Genomic DNA, 9,455 nt, shown 5'->3' with positions numbered 1-9,455 from the left:
CTATGCTCAGCCTAGGAATATAGAGTTTTAATAGCTAATTAAAATTCATAAAATGGAAATTAGTTAATTCTATTTAAACTTTTACTTGCATACAGTAACAGGGGCCATTTTCGTCAGAGGTAGTGTGTGTGAAATTCATTAAATATGAGGCCTTATAATCCTGCTGCTACTCTTGGGAGACCAGCTTTACCCAGGACTTTGTCTCTAGCAGTTCAATTAAGTTGTATTAATATTACAAACTGCATGTATTAGGAGAAGGTTTGACATTGATTTGAGTTGTAGAAACGTAGAATTTTATGACTAACGGGAGCTTTGGAAATTATCTTGTCCTCCTCTTCATTTTACAGATGAGGGGGTAGAAGCCCACAGAGGTGAAGGGGTCTGTCCAAGGTCACAGGGAACAGGTTTCTTTGAACCACGTTATGGAGGGAGTGTGGGGTGAGGTGGAGGACGTGGTCAGTTCTCTCCTTTGCTGCCTTGGTGTCCTCTCATTGTTCCCGGCTGCAGACCTCTGAGCCTCTGCTTTATCCTCCTCTGGCCCCCGCCCGTGGTTCACCCCACGAATGTCTCACCAGCTTCAGGGACAGGGTAGATGACCTTACTCAGCCACAGCAAGTTGACTGCAGCCCCTCGATCTATGCTTGAGAGCAGCTCAGAAACCTAAAGTTCAAGACTGCCTCTGTCTGACTCAGCTGAGCTTCTAAATTTAATGAATGTGACTGCTCTCCTAGTTGCTTTAGAACAGCCATCAAGATGTCTTTGTCCCAAACGGAAACCCAAACGGATAGTAGGGCAAAAGACCATTGCCAAAGCCTAGGATGAGAAAATGGGGACCCACATTTAAACACTTTGTTCACTTCCTTTTATTATTATTTTTTTCTTTTCTTTTCTTTTTTTTTTTTTTTTGAGACAGAGTTTCGGTCTCTTGCCCCAGCCAGAGTGCAGGGCATCATCATAGCTCACTGCAGTCTCAAACTCCTGGGCTCAAGTGATCCCCCTGCCTCAGTCTCCCAAGTAGCAGGGACTATAGGCGCATGCCAGCACCCCCAGCTAAGTTTTTCTATTTTTAGTTTTTTCTATTTTTAGTAGGGATGGGATCTCACTCTTGCTCAGGCTGTTCTCGAACTCCTGACCTCAAGCAATCCTCCCACCTTGGCTTCCCAAAATGCTGGGATTATAGGTGTGAGCCACCGCCCCCGGCCTCACTTCCTTTTCTTCATCCTTCTTCCCACAGTACTGCTGGGGCCAAGTAGGGGCAGCCTTTTCTCCCTTCTTTCTATATGGAACGCTACCGTTCACTCGCCTGGACCTTGACAAATACAGATGGAGGTAATGGAAGCTAGGCAATCCTCTCTTAATGGTCTGACTTGCAAAACTACAGTGGCGCAGAAAGGTCCTATTTTTGAGTGCCAGAAGCTAGATTTCCTCTTTGCACTCCTCTGTAACACTTTTGATCTCCCTAGGCAGAAGGATGCCTCAGGAAGACTAGGGTGAAAGTCATGTGCTCTGACAAGCTAAATATAAAAGCGCATTAATACTTTTCAAACTACCGGTATTACCTCCACTCTCCTTGCTATCAAAATGTCCTAATTAATAACCACCTACTCAGATTTACAATAAAATTACAGCTGCCTGGGAACCAAAGACCCTTCCACAATCCATTGTCTGTCCACTACAATGGTGGTAATAGCTAACAGTTATGAAAATTTACTATATGCTATGTAGACTATCTCATTTAATTCTCCTAGCAACCCTATGTTGTAAGTACTATTATTGCACCCATTTTACTGATAAAGAAACTGAGGCTTAGAGAGGTGACCTGCTCAAGGTCACATATCTAGTAAGTGACAGAGCCAGGAATCTAAAGCTTGGTTTTTAGCTTCTAGTTGCTTCCTAGATTTTTACCTACTAGTATTCACTGCTTCCCTTTCGATCATTGTATTCAAGCTACCTGGAGGAGGGGGGAGGCAGTTTTTACAGTACCTTTCCTACCAACTGAAATTAATTGAAGTGTACAATGAAATATGAGTGGATCTGTTTATGGCAAAATTATAGTTGGTTAATTTAATATATTTTATTGCTTCTAGAAACCTTGGCACTACTGATAGATTAATTGTCTTAAGTGAAGATACCAGCTTAAAAATAGTCAATGTTGCAATAAGAACAATTGCAATATACCTTGGCTGTAAATGTTGTAATTCAGTTGTAGATTATATTGTAATTAAGTTATAGATTAATCATTGTTCTAACCTTTATTTTCCCTTTGCCCTAATTTCTTATCTGTATATTATCCTTTTATATTTAATGATTTTTTAAAAAGCTTCTACAAATCCTCTTGGGAATGAAGTGGGAAGAGTTAGTAAATTAATGAATGAATTAATGAATTACCTGTATTTAAAAATTTAAATAACTAAATTTTGTATATCACTTTGTTGTTTTGTACACATTCTTTTCCATTACCTCTGAACTTTTCAGAAATCAGTTCTGCATTCATCTTTGTGTCACCAGGATCTGTCACAATTTATTCATTGGATAAATATTTTTGGAACTTTAGAAAAAGTGATGGTACAAAGAGCTTGTCCTCAAAGGGCTTACAATGTACTGGATAGTGGCAGGTCTATTGAAAGAGCTCAGTGAACGTTTGTGGAATAAATCTTACTTTATCTCCACAGAAGAACCTTGTGTGAAAAATTATTTCTGGTGTTTAGAAAGACACAAAGAGGCGGTATGTCTTATTCAAGAGGGCTCATTGGAAAGAGGGACAGCCAGGTATTCACATCCAGGATGCCCAAAGCCCTTGCTCTTTCTATTACACTAACATAAACCCACAAAGCAGGTGGACACTGTTTTTTTTCCATCTAGCACTTTTATGGGTACACACCGAGGCCAAGGGAGGCCACAGGTTAAAGCTCATCTTTCCAATCAGAGGTCTGCTGGCCCCTGGGCAGGTGATATTCAGAAATGGGCACATTACTCATGCCAAGCCAATTACTGCATAACTATCCATCCTAAAACTTGGCAACTTTAAACAACAATGATTTATTATTTCTCGTGATTCTGTGGGTTGACGAGGCACTCTTCTGCTCCACGTGGCGTTGGCCGGGTTTTCTAATGCAGCCACATTCCGTTGGCAGCTGGGCTGAGCTGGAAGGTCTGGGGCCCTGGTAATGACAGTCAGCTGAGGTGCCTCAATTTTTCTCCACGGACCTCCTTCCATGTGGCGTCTCATCCTGCAGGGCCTCTCTGCGTGGCCTCACTCCAGCAATATAGCCTGGACTTCTTTACGGCACGCCAGCTGGGTTCCAAGACAGCACAAGCAGAGGCCACTAGTCATTTACAGGCCTGGGTTCAGAAGCCCCAGGAGTACTGGTCAAAGAAACCATCTCAGATTCAAAAGGAAAGGAAATAGACTTCCCCTCTTGGTGGTTAAGAGTGTAGGAGTTGAAGTTATACCACCCTTAGTCTTAATCCTGGCTCTGTTGCTTATTAGCCATGTGACTCTGGAAAAGTGACTTAAGATCTCCAAGCCTCAGATCTATTATCTGTACCTGTGGATGGTAATGGTACCCACCTCCATGGGATTGTTGTGAGAAGTAAATGTGATAACATTTGGAATGAACTTAGCCAAGAGCTGGGGACAGGCTAAACTCTCCGTAAATGACTATTGTGTATCTAGAGACAGACTTAGAATCTCTCCCCCACAGACATTCTCCTTCCTGTGCTGGACCTTGAAGGTCCCAAGTGAGGTTGGATTGGAAACCATTTAACACATAGCAAAAGATCTTATATGTCAAAAGTCAAAATTAACACATTCTGATTTGCACCTTAAATGTATGAAGCCACAAATAACCAATGCCTGACTTTAACTGTGGGAGAATAGTCAGTAGATATTAAGCCATTCTTAGGAAATGTAGTCCTATGCCAGACAGCGGACTGAAGAACGACACTGCCATTACCACAGGCAAGAGAGTGGCACCGTTTGCACCTATCACATTTCATTTGTTCCCGTAAAGCTGAATCCAAATTGTGCATAGTTGCTTCTTAGAGGTTGTATAGATCTAGGTTCAGGTCACCTTGATAGGCTAAAGGTCACTTTTACTTTATCACATATGTATGACATGGAATACTTTCATCTTTTATGCATAATTTATTTATACCTTTTTTCCTCCCCTGCCCACCCCCCCCCACCCAAGACAGTGTTTCGATCTGTCCACTGGGCTAGCGCGCAGAGGAATCATCATAGCTCACGGCAGCCTGAAACTCCCAGGCTCAAGCGATCCTCCTGCCTCAGCCTCCCGAATAGCTGGGACCACAGGCACATGCCACCACACCAGGCTAATTTTTTTCTATCTTTTGTAGAAATGGGTTTCTCTCTTGCTCAGGCTGGTCTCGAACTCCTGGCCTCAAGCAATCCTCCTGCCTCAGCCTCCCAAAGTGCCAGGATTACAGGGGTAAACCACCACACTCGGCCTTATTTACACATTTTATGCATCTGTCAATTTGTAAAGTGACTACTGTCTCCTCTGTTCTTTACTGGAATCATAGTGCAATTCTGTGTCTGTATGTGGTGGATTATTCTGTGAATCTCAGGGGTCAGCCTTGTATCATTCTGTCTCTCTTTTTTTATTGTGGTAAAATATCCATGCCATAAATTTACCATTGGTGACATCTAGTACATTCAGAATGTTGTGCAATCATCACCTCTACCTAGTTCCAGAATACGTTTTCTCCTAATTACCCTCCTTCTCCATCTCCCCCTCCCCCCTCCTTCTCCTCCTCCTCTATCTCCCCCTCCCCCTCCCCCTCCTCCTCCTCCTCCTCCTCTTTCTTTACCAAGTGTTAGAGCCAACTTCTTCAATTACCTAGGTTTATAGGCCTGGCCAGAGAGGGAACTAAAAGAGATTTCCTTGAAGCCCTGTGTCCTGACCAGACTGGTTTGACAGGCCGAGGGCATCTGTTGTGCTGTCAGCAGAGGACACATTCCTGCTGCCTGGAAACCCCACACTGCAGCACATGTATTTGCAAAGGGACTGGCCTGGAAAGGACCAATTGCCTTTTATTAATCAGGTAATAGGTATTATCTTTCCTGACACTACTCTGGAATAAGAAAAAAGTCTACCTTTGAGGAAATATATTATTACTTTTAGATGATTGACAATCTTCATAGAACCATGCTATTATTATTGTTATTGTGCCCAGAAAACAGTCAACGCTCATTAAGTGTTTCATGTATTAGGTACCATGCCGTTAATTGATTCCTTAACATCCCTGTGGAGGAGGACCCTTCATTAACCCCATCTCACAGATGAAAAAAACGAAGCCTCAGAGAAGTTAAACAGCTTTTCTAAGAGCACACTGCTACTGTGTTTTAGAACCAGGATTCAAACTCTGGTCTGTTTGACCCCAGAGCCCAGGCTCTTAACTAATGGCAAACGCAACTATTGTCATTGCACAATGCAATGCCACACATAACCGACATGCAAGAAATGCAGTCTGAAACTCAAGAGTAAGAAGCATCACCAAAGACGCTGCCTGAACAAGCGAAACTGATCCTACAGCATTGCAGGGTAACATCGTAACAGAAATAATAGCAACTGTATCCCGTCTGTTCCCGTCTGGCCCTTCACACAGAGCTGACCCACCAACCGGTGTAAAAACCTGCTGCAGACCTTGGCCTTCATCTCCAGAATTTGTTTATGTCACCTCCCTTTTGATAATACCTATTTAGATCCTTGTTCTCTTGTTTTCATCTTCCTAGTACCTCTTTCCTCCTGTTGGCTCTCTTTGTTAGCTACCCATTCTGGCTCTCCACACCTTTGCTATCGTCATTTCAACATGCCGCTTGAGCTCGAGCCAGCAGTCCTTCTTGGAAATGATCTTAACACTGACCTTGTAGGAACTGCAGGCAGGAGAGGCTCAGACTTGCTGCTGCCTCTGCCGCAGGCTTTGCCACGGACATCCACTGTCAGGACAGCTGTTTACGGAACATTTGAAAAATATCTTTTAATGTTTATAGAAGAAGACAGAACAGGTACTATTTCCCCTAAATAATTTAAAAAATGTCATAAACATTTCAAGCATACAAAGGAAATAATGGAATAATAGAGAGACATCCATGAACACTGCTGGTATGTTTGGTACATTTGCATTTATTTTTCCTCCAAGAAATATAATGTTACAGTTATGATTGAACACATTATCCTATTTCTCAATCTGCTTCCTGAGAGAACCCACTGTCTTTAAGTCGGTTTGACTCTTCCCATCCAGGTTTTAAAACTACCTATATCTATTTACCTATTTATCTGAATCCACAATGGATCCCATTATTTTGTGTGTCCTCAAAACTTTTTTTTTTTTTTTTTTGAGACAGAGTCTCATTCTGTTGCCCAGGCTAGAGTGCCGTGGCATCAGCCTAGCTCACAGCGACCTCAAATTCCTGGGCTCAAGTGATCCTTCTGCCTCAGCCTCCCGAGTAGCTGGGACTACAGGCATGTGCCACCATGCCTGGTTAATTTTTTCTGTATATTTTTAGCTGTCCAGATCATTTCTTTCTATTTTTAGTAGAGACAGGGTCTCGCTCTTGCTCAGGCTGGTCTCAAACTCCTGACCTCGAGCGATCCTCCTGCGTTGGCCTCCCAGAGTGCTAGGATTACAGGCGTGAGCCACCGCGCCCAGCCAAAACTTTTATATAAATATTATACTTACTATAGGTATCCTCTTGCAACTTGTTTTTTCAAAGTTATGTTTTAAAGATTTATCTATGTTGAAGCATGTATCTAAGTTTGTTAATTTCACCTACTGTATAGGATCTCCCCTTCTCTCTATGCATATACATGCATATATTACATATCTAATCCCCTACTGATAGAAATTAACATCACTTTCTGTTTGTCGTCACCATTTTAAAAGATACTGTAATGACCAGTTTTGTGCATTTGTTCTTGTAGACTTGTGCCAGACTTTTTCTAGAGCAAATTCCTGGAAGTATAATTGCTGGGTCATAGGGCATGTGCAAATCTACAATTTTAGAAGACACCTTCAATTACATTCTCAGTGGTTGTACCAATTTACATTCCCATAATTTCAGTTTGAAAATTCCCATTTCCCTTTGTCCTTCACAGCTCCTGGCATTGTCAGATGTTTTGATTTTCAACAATATGATTGCTAAAAAATAATTTGTCATTGTTTTATCAAGGACAGATTTTTAAATTAAATTACTGATTCAATTTCTTTCTTTCTTTCTTTCTTTCTTTCTTTCTTTCTTTTTTGGAGACAGAGTCTTGTTCTGTCACCCCAGCTAGAGTGCAGTGGCATCATCATAGCTCACTATAACCTCAAACTCCTGGGCTCAAGTGATCCTCCTGTCTCAGCCTCCCCAGTAGCAGGGACCACAGGCACAGGCCATGATGCCTGGCTAATGTTTCTGTTTTTACTAGAGACAGGGTCTTACTCTTGCTCAGGCTGGTTGTAAACTCCTGAGGTCAAGCGATCCTTTCGCCTCGGCCACCCAGAATGCTAGGATTACAGGCGTGAGCCACCATGGCCAGCCTTGATTCAATTTCTTTATTGATTTATAAAGACCACTTGGCCGGGCGCGGTGGCTCACGCCTGTAATCCTAGCACTCTGGGAGGCCGAGGCGGGTGGATTGCTCAAGGTCAGGAGTTCGAGACCAGCCTGAGCGAGACCCCGTCTCTACTAAAAAATAGAAAGACATTATATGGACAACTAAAAATCTATATAGAAAAAATTAGCCGGGCATAGTGGCGCATGCCTGTAGTCCCAGCTACTCGGGAGGCTGAGGCAGTAGGATCGCTTAAGCCCAGGAGTCTGAGGTTGCTGTGAGCTAAGCTGACGCCACGGCACTCACTCTAGCCTGGGCAACAAAGTGAGACTCTGTCTCAACAAAAAAAAAAAAAAAAACAAAACCACTGAAAGCTGGGCGCGGTGGCTCACCCCTGTAATCTAGCACTCTGGGTGGCCGAGGAGAAAGGATCGCTTGACCTCAGGAGTTCGAGACCAGCCTCAGCAAGAGCAAGACCCCGTCTCTACCAAAAATAGAAAGAGATTAGCCAAACCAACTAAAAATAGAAAAAATTAGCCAGGCATGGTGGCTAATGCCTGTAGTCCCAGCTACTCGGGAGGCTGAGGCAGGAGGATCATTTGAGCCCAGGAGTTTGAGGTCACTGTGAGCTAGGCTGACGCCACGGCACTCTAGCTCAGGCAAGAGAGTGAGACTCTGTCAAAAAAAAAAAAAAGCTCACTGAAGTTTTCTCCCATGCAAGTACTAACCAGGCCCTACCCTGCTTGGCTGCTGAGATTAGATAAGATTGGGCACATTGGGGTGGTATGGCCATAGACTCCATGGCAGTTTTCTGTTTCTTCCTGACTCAATTTAGGTATTTATGGTTTGCAAAAAGAATTGCTTATTCATCTACTTTTCAAATATCTTGGCATAAAGTTTATTATAATTTTTTTATTATTTTAAATTTTACTGTAATTATGTACTCCTTTTCACTCTTGATATTGTTTATTTATGTCTTTTCTCTCTTTTAATAAATTTCGCTATATATAAATCTTTTCAAAAAACCAGTTTGGTGTTGATACTCTTTCTTATTCCCTTAGTTTCTATCTCATTAATTTATGTGCTTATCTTTAGTTTTCTTTTATTCTTTCCCTTTCTTCCCCTGTAGTTATTCTTCTAACATCATTAGTTGCATGACAAATTAATTTTTAATCTTTCTTTTTTCTAATATATGCATGTAAAGTTATAAAGTTTCATATTGGTAGATACATACAAGTTCAGTACTGTTTATAACTCTCTGGTAAATTACTCATCTTATTCTATAATTGCCCCTTCTCTTTCTAGTGATGCTTTTATTTTGTTAAAGTCTATTTTGTGTGATAATAATGTAGCTACATCAGATTCTTTCAGTTAGCCTTTGTCCAAGAGTAAATTAGTTTCAGTTAGTTTATTTAGGTAGGTGGTTTTCATCCTTTTAAAATGATATCACTTGTAAACAGCAAATAGTTTTTTCTCCTTTTAAAAAAATCTATCTGAGAATCTCTGCCTTTCAAGTGATGAATTTAGTCCTTTTATATTTATTATTATTGTTGTTGTGTATTGGATTATTTCTACCTTTTTATTTTAGTTTTTCTTTTCTTTTTTGGGGGGGGGGAGCGTCTTCTGGTGAGGACCGGAAAACCTGCTAGACAAATTCTAGAAGAGCTGTAACACTGTATTTTAGTTTTTCTTACCAAGCTTTGTTTATTTCTTTTTACTCAGTTCCTGCCTTCCATTGAGTTAATTGAGTTTTCTGTATTTCCCCTTTTCTCCTCTACTCCTTTTAAATTTATATACTCTATTTTCATTCTTATATTGGTTACTCAATAAAGGGTGTGACTCTCTTAACAAAGTTTAATCAATGGCTTTATCTTCCTCCTAGACAATAAAAAG

At 41.4% G+C, this 9,455-nt stretch overlaps 1 non-coding gene across 1 annotated transcript; it reads right to left on the bottom strand.

The window, feature by feature from the left end:
• Positions 1-9,174: 9,174 nt before the first annotated feature.
• LOC138385580 (U7 small nuclear RNA) lies at positions 9,175-9,238 on the bottom strand. Its single transcript, XR_011233801.1, has one exon. It is a non-coding gene; the product is annotated as a U7 small nuclear RNA (small nuclear RNA).
• Positions 9,239-9,455: the final 217 nt, after the last annotated feature.

The sequence above is a fragment of the Eulemur rufifrons genome, chromosome 6, assembly GCF_041146395.1.
Source record: "Eulemur rufifrons isolate Redbay chromosome 6, OSU_ERuf_1, whole genome shotgun sequence".
Classification (NCBI taxonomy): domain Eukaryota; kingdom Metazoa; phylum Chordata; class Mammalia; order Primates; family Lemuridae; genus Eulemur; species Eulemur rufifrons.
The sequence above is the reverse complement of the archived record's forward strand: the minus strand, read 5'-3'. Positions and strand labels throughout refer to the sequence as shown.